Source organism: Vicia villosa, linkage group LG3 (genome assembly GCF_029867415.1).
Source record: "Vicia villosa cultivar HV-30 ecotype Madison, WI linkage group LG3, Vvil1.0, whole genome shotgun sequence".
Classification (NCBI taxonomy): Eukaryota; Viridiplantae; Streptophyta; class Magnoliopsida; order Fabales; family Fabaceae; genus Vicia; species Vicia villosa.
The window spans coordinates 84,574,702-84,587,564 of record NC_081182.1 but is presented as its reverse complement, the minus strand read 5'-3'; positions in this window follow the sequence as shown (position 1 = coordinate 84,587,564).

The window sequence follows — 12,863 nt, the reverse complement described above, 5'->3', positions numbered from 1 at the left end:
AAGGTCCTTCCGCAGATCCATCTACGGAAGCACCCAAGATTTATGAAAACATGGTGCTTCCGTATTTGCATCTACGGAAGAGTATTTTCCTATTTAAATATTTATGTTTATTTATAAATACACAATTTCTAACTCGATCATTTTTGTATCATAATGTAGACATCATGACTCACGGTCCGGACAGAGACATCCATGGTAGGACAACACAACATGCATCCGTTTGGCGAGAACGGGCGGTGCGTACAGTATCTCAGGTGACTGATGGAGTTGCGATTGTACCTGACCCACCTTCTACATCTGGCACACCCGCTTCAGCTGAGCCCATTCCTTCACCTGCATCAGCCAGGCCCACTCCATCACCCACTCCAGCCGGGTCCATCCCTTCACCTATAGTTACTACAAACTGGGAGAGGGATGCCTGTGGAAGGCAAGGACGGTGGCAGGCAGCTGTACATTTTTAGTGGTAACAATCTTATACTCTTATACTTTTTTATATATTTTTTATAGTACTTTAAAATAACCGTGTTTTGTTATTTCAGGCTCGGATACTACATCACTCCCCAGACATTATTGGCTAGGAAGAGGTGCCCGCCTACCCAGAGGTCATGTCGTGTGCCTGTCGTTTCACCCCCCGTAGAGGGAACCAATTGCCGGAGCCATACAGGCGCGGTCTTAACCGCATGGCCGTCGAGGACATTAGGTATGAATGCTATGCTGAGCACCGGGAGACGATTCCGTTTGACGATATAGATCTGTATTCCGGATGATTGGTTGCCAGCTCGACCATTGTTGTACGCTATCTACCGGAGCGCGTCATGCGGAAGTTTGGATATCAACAGACTATACCTCGCGATCTTACTGTCTCAGCTCCTATCGCCATGACCCGCATGCAGTTAGAGGAAGTCTTTGTAGACTGGGAGCATCACATGGTTCTTGACGGGGCATGTGTGACGCCATCAGAGCATGACTGGAGCTGTGTCGACAAATACATCTTCTGGTACTACAGAGTCTCACACCCCTACATGCTTCCAGCTACCAAGGGAGGTCCGCCCTGATCAGCCCACGAGGAGATTCTTCGTGCGCATCAGGCTCATTAGGATCACACTTAGGATCTTCTTCCTATGTGTCGTCAAATAACTGACAGGGGCCTTAGAGCCATTGCAGAGGGTTTATTCCCTGAGGGGGACTGCTCATAGGTGTGTGCTGGACGATATGATCAGGCTGGGAGAGAGTGCATTTCTGTACCGTCGACATTGAGTCAGGATCCGTGGGACACTTGACGCCAGGGATAGAGCCAGCAGAGCCCTTGGTGGACTCGGAGGCGGAGACGGAGGTGGAGGACATGGGTAGGATGGTACGCAGGATGCTACCCGACATAATCAGTAGTTTTTTTTGGATGATGTATTTATATTTGATTTGTTTATGTATTTGACCGACATTATTTATATATTGTATTTTTATTGGTCTACTTATTGTTGTCTTTACATGTATTTCTGAATTAAAAAATGTGTGTGTTTAAAAAATGGAGTTTTAAATGAAAATGAAATGAATTCAAAAAATAGCAGACTGTTCCGTAGATGCATCTACGGAACACTCTGTTTTCATCACCTTCCGTAGAGGCATCTACGAAAGTACTTTTAATTTGAAAAAAAGTGTTTTTAAATGTGGTTTCTTTGATTTTGTACGCTTCCGTAAATGCATCTACGGAAGGAGACAAATTTTTTTAAAATATGGTGTGCTTCTAGATATCCATCTACGGAAGTTGGAAAAAAAATGGAAATTACTGTAGTATGTATGAAATCCATGAGATTGGTTGAGAAATTTTCTATATATAACTCCTAAATGGTCGGACAATAAATATAATTTTGAAAAAAGTTAAAGAGTGAAGACCCATTTTGGTCCCTCACAAAACTCACACAACCCAAATTAGTCCCTCACAAAAAAAAGGACTCGATTTAATCCCTTACAAAATTTAATCGGACCATATTAATCCTTATGTTAATATTTTTACCAAATCGGTTTTTTTCATACTTTTAAACCGTGACTGGACTGCCATGTTAGCTTTTATTTTTTATTTTTCATTTTTTAAAATACTAAATTAATTTTTAATTATAATTTCATTTTTAAACAATTCTGAATTAATAATATCAAAAAAGCCAAAAAAAAAATTTATATGGAATTGAACCTATGACCTTTAATCAATATCTTAAGTCCTTACCACTAGTCCAATGTATATTCATGACAAATAATTCTTATAATTTTTAGAAATATTAAATAATGTAGAATTTAAAACAAAATAAAAAAGTTAAAATTTGTACCAACTAGGTCTCAAATTCAAATCCGTTCAAGTTAAATAATAGTCACTTTACAACTATACAAGTCAACTTATATTGTTAATATTATTAATAATGAATACTTAACTTAATAATTCAGAACAAATATTTATTTATTTCAAATAACAAAAAAATAAATATTTACTAATTTTAAATAATACAAAAATTTAAAAATAAAACTAATAAAATATAAATCCTAAATAAAATTAATCAAATAAATAAATTAATATTTAATTGAATTACTATTAAATTAATTGATTACTATTTAGTTTGTATTAACTAAATAATTTTAAAAATTAATTGATTATTTAATCTAAATTTATTAATATTTTAATAATTAGTTGAATTAATATTAAACTAATTAATTATTATTTAATTTGAATTAATTTGAAATAAATAAATATTTATTTGTGTGTTATTTAATTTCAATTACATATGATTTAATTTATTTTTAATTGATTAAATATATTGAGGTTTTACATTTTAAATTGGTGTATTATTTGAAATTAGTAAATCAAAGAGGTTCGAAACCCCATTGATATAAATTTTATAATTTTTGTATTAAATTCATAATTATAATATTATTAAAAATTTTGGAAATTATTTTTTATGAATGCATATTGGCCTAGTGGTAAAGACTTAAGATATCGTTTAATAGTATTGAGTTCGATTCCTTATAAAAAATAATTTTGTCTTTTTGATATTATTAAATCAGAATTGTTTAAAAATTAAATTATAATTAAAAATTAATTTAATTTTTAAAAAATGAAATTAAAAAATAAAAGCCAACGTGGCAGTCCAGTTACAGTTTAAAAATATAAAAAAATAGATTTGATAAAAATATTAACAAAAGGACTAATATAATCCGATTAAATTTTGTAAGAGATTAAATCGAGTCCTTTTTTTTTTTTGTGAGAGACTAATTTGAGCTGTGTAATTTTTGTGAGGATCAAAATGGGTCTTCACTCAAAGTTAAAATAATAAAAAGTGGATGGATTGTTTAGTGGACCAAACTCACGTGTATATGTAGTATTATGTTTCATGAGGCATTTTGGAATCTATAATAAGTAAAGTTACAACAACGACAACGTAACAAAAAAAGGAAATGGTTAGTATTAGAGAAGAAGAAAAACGTGAAGTAAAGAATCATAGAATAGAAGAGAAAGAAAATTGGTTTTAGTGAGAAATGAGGGTGACATTTAGCTTGGACCATTAACTTTTTTTCAACCATGGTTTTAACTTGTAATTGCAAGTCATTGGGTAATAAATATATATAATTGTTTAATTAATATTAATAAATGCAATTTAATTATTTGCTTATTAATCAACCACGTATATAAATGTAATCAAATCACTTTTAACTAATCTTTCTCCACCATCTTTCTTCTGAACATATTCCATCAATTTAATTTAACAAGAAAAAGATGAGCAATTTGAATTCTATTAATAATTTATGGGTCATGCTAACATGTGCCCTTAGGGCACATGTTAAGGATACTATAATTAGAAAAAGTTAGATATAATTAAATGCAATAAAGTTATATTTAAAGTTTCGATGCATTGAATGCACGCGTTCCAAGAAATTTTTTCTATAAATACCTCATTAACTTGTGCCCTTGGGGCACATGTTAGCTTTTCCCATAATTTATCTTGCTAATTGAATCTGAATTTAATTACTTGTTAACAAACTTGGTCAAAATAACTCTTTATTCTATCTCTTAGTTCATTTTCTTTCTTTTGAAATTTCAAAATATGTACGTTTCTGTGTTTACATTAAAACAATACCAACAAAGAAAAACTCATATATCACTGTCAAATTTTAGAAAAACTCAGATTTGAACTTTATTCTTTTTAAAATCTAGATTTCAAAAAGACCAACAAGAAAAAAAAATCATGTTTAAAAAACTTGTATTTAAAAAAAAATCTAGATTTTAAAGAGAACGAAATAGTTACGAATTTGGATTCTCGGCCGCAAGAATAGTAGCAGCCAATTTTGCAGCAACATAATAACCATTGGATTGGTTAAAATTATTGAATTTGAGATCCAATCATTTATATTCTAAAGTTATCTTTTATTTCTTTAATTATTATTATCTATTAAATATTATTGATTTACAAAGAAATTTTTTATTTTACAAATTTATTCATAATTAATTTTGTAAAATTAAAATTATTCATTTTTTTACTAAAATATTCTTCCCAATTTATTTATTCATTTTTCTTCTCATATTTTTTTATTATTTATTTAATATTTATTTAAAATGTAATTGGTTAAATATTATATATTTATAATGTTATTTACTTTTTATTACAAATTTACTCAAAACTAACTTTATAGAAAAAATAAATTCCTGATTAATATATTATAGCTATCCAATTTTATTTAATATATTTTTATTAAAATATTTTTTCTAAGTTTTTAATTTTTTTCTCATTCATATTATTTACTTAATATTTATTGAAAATAATTTTTTTTATTTTTTTCTCATTCGTATTATTTACTAAATATTTATTGAAAATGCATGACACCATAAAATACTAATATGTGTCGAGTACCAACGAAACACATTTTTGATAAAAAATATTATTTTTTTACATGTTATATTTAATTATTTTAAAATTAATATTTAATTTTGAATTCTAGTAGAAATATGTTTTGAAATTTAAATATATTAATCAGTAATTATTTTTCTATAAAATTAGTTACGGATAAATTTGTAAAATAAAATATTGCATTATAAAGAAGTAATATTTAATTAATTCATAATAACAATTAAAGAAATAAAAGATAGCTTTGGAATATAAATGATTGGATTTCAAATTCATTAATTTTAATCAATCCAATGGTTATTATGCTGCTGCAAAATTGGCTGCTATTATTCCTGCTGCCGAGAATCCAAATCCAAATAGTTACATTCAATATATTTAGATTTAAGCTTCTTTTTCTTTTTGCTTTGTAATTATTTTGTATTCTTATTTTATCGATTATTGGTATCATATAGGTTGTATTTGCCTTTGTCTTGCTCTACATGTATTTGAAGTTGAAACTGTATTTTTGTTCTTTTTTATTCCCTCCATTGTTTGATCTTATTGAAATTAAATATTGTTTTAAATTTTTCTAAATTTAAAATTAAAATAAGGTATGGTTTTTTTAAATTTGACTGAGTGATTCTCATAACATATCTGAGTTTGAAATTTGGATTTTTAAAAGAGTAAAATTGACAGATTTGAGATGTTTATTGTGTTCTTCAATAGATGAAGATGAATAATTTTTTAGGTTGATTTTTTTTAAATCTGAGTTTGCCTTATTAGATTTGTGTTTTGTTTTTAACTCTAGATTTTTTTTTTTTTAATTTTTGAAATCTGAATTTAAAAGACGAAGAAGATGAATGTTTGAGATGAATATAAAACGAGAGTTATTTATTTTTTTAATTAAAAATATATTATTTAATATAAAAACATTAAATAATTAAAAATTAAAATCTAATAAAAAATTATTAAAGTAGACCAATCATTCATCACAACCGTTCAAATTAAATAATAATAATAATAATATATTGATGTCTAAAAACTTCATTTCTCCATGCTGAACAAAAAGTCAATGACCCATGCTAAATGCCATTAGAAATGAGCGTGTGATATTTTATCAATTTTTGTTAAAAATTTATTATGTTGTTTCACTTCATTAATTTTATTTATTTATTTATTTAATTAGTAATTTTACATTGTTGTTTCAGAATATTCATTTTTGTAGAAGTATTGTTAATTGGTTGTGTATTTTCTCTATCTTTATTGAATGTTATTATTAGCTAGTGTTGTTAAAGAAACTTTTGAGCACTCATTATTTATATAGTAGTATAAGGTTTTATTATATTAGATTATGTGGTTTTTATTCTCTTATTTTAAAAGAAGTTTTTCACGTTAAAAATTTGGTGTCTTTGCTATTTAATTTTTATGTTATTATTATATTGTTCTAAAATTGATTTTGATACTTGTGTGTTTAAATTGCACAAATGTGGAAAAAAAATTCAGCTTTAAAGCCACTAATTATTTGATTATTTTTTAACAAAATGGTATCAAAGTGTTTTGGTTGGCTTGTTTTGTGCATTCTAAATAAAGAAAAATCAAAAGTCTAATATGATTAAGTTCAACTCTACTAATTATACATTCTAGAAAATTAGTAAAGATTGGATACTTATATCGAGGAAAAAAAAGTAAACCAAGTAATAAGTCTGATGGCGAATAGAAGAAGATAAATTAGAAGACAATTGTTATAATTAGGAAGTGGTTGGACTGAGTATATATGCACATGTTCAAGCAAAGTTGTTGCATAGAAAATATGGAAAATTTTTAAAGAGTTGTATGAGCGCAAGAACATACAAGAAAACATGTTTGATTAAGAAATTGGTTAATACGAAATAAAAGAATGGTGTCTCAATAGCAAAAATCATATGGTGTATTTCAAAATAGTGTAAATCAGTTGGTATCTACTTATATTAAGTTGAATGATGGGTTGTGATCAATAGTTTTTAGATTGTTTTTAAGTGTGGTTTAGATTCAAATTATGTTGTTTTATCCTTGTTATTGTGCACTTTTATGCTTTTTTTTTTTTTTTTGCATTTTAGATGAAAAAGGACTAACTGTAGCAAAATGGGAGCCAAGAGGGATCAAATGCACAAAGGCAATTGAAGAAAAGAACTTGTTTGTGTGTTTTTTTTTTGTATTTTATGAATTCCGCTACGAGATAACATACTTTGCTTTTATGATGATGAATGAGATATAGTTTCAATTAAATTTTGAGAACACGTGTTACGGAACAGGACTATTGTTTGTGAAGTTTTCATGACGATGTGACACCCTTATTGGTGATTTTTACTTGATGTACTTCATATTATATTGTGAATATTCCTTGTGGGTTAGAAGGTGTTACATTAGTGGTATCAGAGCAGGTCAGTCCGTATGACCAGGTTATTGAGTCTGTAGTGTGACAGTTGGATTACTGTCGATAGATTATTGCTAACCTTGATGCTAACTTTTGGTGTGAACAAAGTATGGCTGGAAGAAATGATGTAGCAACTGCTGCTGCTTTGGAGGCTGTTGCTCCGGTCATGCAAAATCAGCCTAATGCTGGAATGATTGATGAGTCGTGTAGCTTGAGTAATTTCCAGAGGGAGAATTCGTCTACCTTCAAGGGTAAGTACGATCCTGATGGGGCGCAAGACTGGCTTAAAGAGATCGAGAGGATCTTCAGGATGATGGACTGTTCTGCAGCGCATAAGGTACGTTATGGTACTCATATACTGGCTGGAGAAGCTGATGACTAGTGGGCTGGCACTCGTCAAAGATTAGAGGCTGTTGGTGAAGTGATTACTTGGGTTGTGTTCACGAGGGAGTTCCTGAGGAAGTATTTTCCCAAAGATGTCCGGGGAAACAACGAGATGGAGTTCCTTGCGCTGAAACAAGAGAATTCAACTGTCACTGAGTATGCTGCTAAGTTTGTGGTGGTGTTCATAGATGATATTTTGATTTATTTGAAATCAAAAGAGCAACATGCAGAACATTTTCACGTGGTGTTGCAAGTGTTGAAAGAGAAGAAGTTGTATGCAAAGCTATCGAAGTGTGAGTTTTGGTTGAAGGAAGTGAGTTTTCTTGGCCATGTGATTTCTGTAGATCCTTCTAAAGTTGATGCTATGTTGCAATGGGAGACTCCGAAGTCTACAACTGAGATTCGAAGTTTTCTTGGTTTAGCTGGTTACTATCGAAGATTTATTGAGGGATTTTCTAAGTTGGCATTATCGCTAACTCAGTTGACTCGAAAGGGTCAAGCTTATGTATGGGGTGTTGCGTGTGAAGAAATTTTTGTGGAATTGAAGAAGAAGTTTACGACCTCTTTGGTATTAATTTTGCCTAATCCGAATGAGTCTTCCGTGGTATATTGTGATGCTTCGAATATGGGGCTTGGAGGTGTGTTGATGCAAAATGGACAAGTTGTTGCCTATGCTTCGAGATAACTTAAAGTTCATGAGAGGAATTATCCTACGCATGACTTAGAGTTGGCCGATATAGTGTTTGTTTTGAAAATTTGGAGACATTATCTTTTTGGCTCTAAATTTGAAGTGTTTAGTTATCACAAAAGTTTGAAGTACTTGTTCGATCAGAAAGAGTTGAACATGAGGCAGAGAAGGTGGTTGGAATTGTTGAAAGATTATGGTAGCCGATGCATTGAGTAGGAAGTTTTTGCATATGTCGATGATGATGGTGCATGAATTGGAATTAGTTGAACAATTCAAATACATGAGTTTGGTGTATGAATCAACTCTTGATAGCGTGAAATTGGGAATGTTAAAGTTGACGAATGGGATTCTCCAAGAAATTCAGGAAGGACAGAAATTCGACTTGAAATTGGTTGAGCAATTAACATTGATTAACCAGGGTAAAGGAGGTGAATTTCGAGTTGATGAGAATGGCGTGGTAAAGTTTGGGAATAGAGTGTGTATTCCAGATTTTCCAGAACTTAAGAAGAGTATCCTTGAAGAAGGACATAGAAGTAGTTTGAGTATTCATCCAGGTGCTATGAAGATGTATCAAGACTTAAAGAGATTATTTTGGTGGCCGGGTATGAAGAAAGATGTTGTTGAGTTTGTCTATGCTTGCTTAACTTGTCAGAATTCAAAGGTTGAACATAAGAGACCTTCTGAGTTAATGCAACCGTTGAACATTTCAGAGTGGAAGTGGGATAGCATTTCCATGGCTTTTGTAACTAGTTTACCAAAGACTAATAAGGGAAATGATTCTATTTGGGTGATTGTGGATAGGTTGAATAAGTCGGCTCATTTCTTACCAATGAAGATTAACCATCCTATTTCTAAGTTAGCTGAGATGTATATTGAAGAGATTGTGAAACTGCACGGAATACCTTTGAGTATTATGTTGGATAGAGATCCAAGGTTTACATCGAGGTTTTGAAAGAGTTTGCAATATGTTTTGGGTACTACTTTGAGGTTGAGTTCGGCATATCATCCACAGACAGATGGTCGGACTGAAAGGACTATTCAGTTATTGGAAGATTTGTTGAGAGCTTGTGTGTTAGACCAAGGAGGATATGTTAGGTGGCTTATCAGATTGCTTTGTCGTTAACGCTTGCGAATCTTCATGATGTGTTTCATGTATCTCAGTTGAGGAAGTATGTTTCGGATCCTTCGCATGTGATTCATATGGATGATCTATAGGTGAGAGATAACCTGACTATTGAAGCGTCACCAGTGCGAATAGAATGACGGGAAGTGAAAAAATTGTGAGGCAAAGAGATTGCCTTAGTGAAGGTGATGTGGGTTGGATCAGCAAGTGAGAGTCTGACGTGGGAGCGGGAGGATCATATGAGATAGTCTTATCCGTTCTTGTTTCTGTCAGATAATTTTCGAGGGCGAAAATTATTTAAGTGGGGGAGAGATGTAACACCCCGATATTTTAATTTAATTATTTAATTGATTATTTGATGTTTTGATGTGATTATATGAGTCACAAAGATTTATCGATGACATTATGTGACATGTGATGTTTGTGTTGACGTGTGTGGAGTAGTTGAATTAAGATTTTAGTTAGAATAATAATATAAAATAGTCTAATTAGCATTGTCATTATTTAATAAAATAAAATGAGATATATTGTGAGATAAGTTAGTAAGGGCAAATGAGGAAGTTCATAATAAGGGTCTTAAGGCTAACTTGGTAAAAAGATAAAATAGGAGAATTACTCATTCAACATAGAATTTTGGAGAAAACGTGAAAGAAGAGAGAGCTAGGGAAAGAAGAGGAGAAGGAGAAGATCAATCGTAGGAATTCAAAAAGGCTAATAATTTAAGGTAAGGGGGTTATCATGAGTATTATGTTTGATTTAAGGGGTTGCTAGTTGTATGTTGGGGTTTTATGTTGTTCTTGATGATATTGATGATCTATGATGATAATTTGTTTGATTGTATGCTTAACATGTTGTATGATGAGATGATTATTGTATTGATTATTAATAACATGATTTAGATTTAAATCCACCATTGCTGATGGAATTGAAGGTTGGGGTTTGATGAAGATCATTGGAGGTATGATGAAAGTTTGTAATTTGGTGTTTAAAATGAATAATACATGTTAGAACTATGATCATAGACCTTAAATCGCAGGAAAATAAGGATTAAAACGAGTTTTTGGATGAAAGTTTAGGTCTGGTATGATGCAGGTCGCGTAGGAATTTTCTGCAGAATCGTAGAGCCCACTTAGCGTGGTAGACCCCGCTTAGTGCTCTTTTGAAAATAAAATGAGTCTGATTATAGTAGGTATCGTGCTTAGCACGGTACAGGGAGCGCTTAGTGCGGTACAGGGAGCGCTTAGTGCGGGTACCTGAAACAAAAATTGATATTTTTAAAAAATGATTTCAGAATTGGGAAGTTTATATCATAATTTTTGAGAAATTTATGGAATTTACTGTGCACGTTTGGGTAGGTTTAGAAGACATTTTGTATGTAACTTGTTTTTGTGAATTATCGTGCCTCGGTACTTGATTTTGGTGAATGTTGTTGTGTTGATTGATAACATGATTAATTGATGATTGCTTATTGAGTTGACCATGGTGCTTATGATGTTGTATGTTGAATGATGATATGACTTTGATGAAATACAAGAATGATGATGTCATTTTGATTAGTCGTTGATTTTGTGACGTTAAGCATCATGCATTCATAACATATTTGTAGGAAAAAGTCCAATAATGTTGTAGGACCATTGGTCCAGTGACAGTCCTTAATCCCATTGTGCAGATTGAGTGCATTTTGTTGATGTGCTCCGGTTCTAAGCGGGAATCGGTCCTTATTTGCACATTTTTATTTTATTCTTAAGCCTCCCCCCTCATTATTTTTAAGGTTATGTGGAAAGGCAAGCAATCTTTTTCTCGATCAATCTAACTTGAAATTAAATATTAAATAATTATTTTCTAACTATAAGGTCTCATTTATAAGAAAAGATTTCCTTTTTAGATACATTGAATAAATAATGTATCGGGACAATATGTTGTCCAGATACATTATTTATTCAATGTATCTAAAAAGAAAATATTTTCTTATAAATGGGACCAGAGGGAGTATTACATCAATATATGAATTTGTTTTTTTTTTTAAAGTTTTAGTGAATCAAAGATAATGCAATAAAAATTGCTCATATAGCTATATTTATATGTGAGACGATATTCTTTGTAGTAGTTTCTAAAAAAAATTTCTTAGAAGTGACTTCATGTACTGCTAATAGTTATGCAGGATTTGATGAAGATGTTGCCATGATTTGTTTCATAAATATCCATGAAATGGTTGTACCATCACATGTAAACAAATAACCTCTTTCTGATATACCATTGTGAGAATTTGACAAGTAACCTACATCTCTAAGATAACGAAGTATATGTTTGACTTCTTTCCAATATCTCCGTGTAGGTGAATAATTCTATCTTACTTATAGATTGACCGCAAATGATATATCAAGATGTGTATAATTAGCAAGGTGCATTAGTGCTCCAATTGCACTAGGATATGGTACTTCAGGACCAAGAAATTTTTCATCCTTTTCTCGAGGCTTGAAAAGATCTTTCTCCATATCTAATGATCTAACAACCATATTGGAGTAGGCAACATGTGACATTTGTCCATATAGAAGCATTTCAACACTTTTTATATAGCCTTCTAGATGTACAAATATTCCTTTATCCAAATTCTTAATTTGTAAACCTATACATAGTTTATCTTTTATAGGTCCTTCATCTCAAACTCTTTATTTAAACAATTTATAGCTTTTGGAAGCTCTTCAGGAGTTCCAATAATATTTATGTCATCCTCATAGACAACTATTATTGCAAATACTTTTCCACATCATTTTATGAAAATACAAGGACAAATTGAGTTATTTGTATATCCATCCTTTAGTAAATATTCACTAAGGGGATTATACCACATGCGTCCAGATTGTTTCAACCCATAGAGAAACTTGTTCAATTTGATGTAGTAGTTTTCTTGAGATCCAAAATCATGTGCCTCTATACATTGAATCTTTTAGGAAGTTTCATTTAAATGTTACTATTAAGTGAACCATATAAATAATATGTCATAATATTTATCATGTTCAAATTAAGCTCTTCATGTGCTACAAGGCTATTTAAATATTCAAAATCGATTGAGTCCACTACAGGTGGATATGTTTTGTCAAAATCAATCTTAGGTCTTTGTGAAAATCACAAATAAAGGTTTATACCATTCTTATTTTGTTTTTTTCACAAAAACTCATTTACATCCAATTGATTTCACACCTTGAGGTATTCGAATTACAGGTCTAAAATTGAGTCACTTATAAAATGAGTTTAATTCTTCTTCAATTGAATATATTCATTTTGGCCAATTCTCACTCAGTCTATAATCTTTAATAGACTTTGAATCATGATTCTCGTTATCATTGATCGCTTTTAGCGCTATATTGTATACAAAGACATTGTCAATATTGA